Here is a 333-nt window from a genome sequence, read left to right as displayed (position 1 = left end):
ACGAGGATAGGGAATTTTCACAAGGTAGGGTTTTTTAACGTTACACCGGGAAGCATGTGACTGCAGTATAGAGCAAAGCCGCTGCTTCCTGTGTATGGCTCCTCTTGTCACAGGCGGAGTGCATCTGATATCACTCCGCCTGTGAGCCAAGCCTATACAGGAAGTGTCTCCGTTCTAGTAGGAGGAGAGCTGAGCCGAGAGTCCGACACAGCGAGGAGACACTGGGTAGCGTTGCAGACAGAAATATATGGTATTTTAAAAATGATGGCAATATCAATACCGTGGATATGCGATATATCGCATAACCGAAAACCAGCCTATGTCTAGATTCAG

Source organism: Pelophylax lessonae (assembly GCF_965119305.1).
Source record: "Pelophylax lessonae genome assembly, chromosome: 4".
NCBI lineage: Eukaryota > Metazoa > Chordata > Amphibia > Anura > Ranidae > Pelophylax > Pelophylax lessonae.
Note: the sequence above shows the minus strand (reverse complement) of the source record.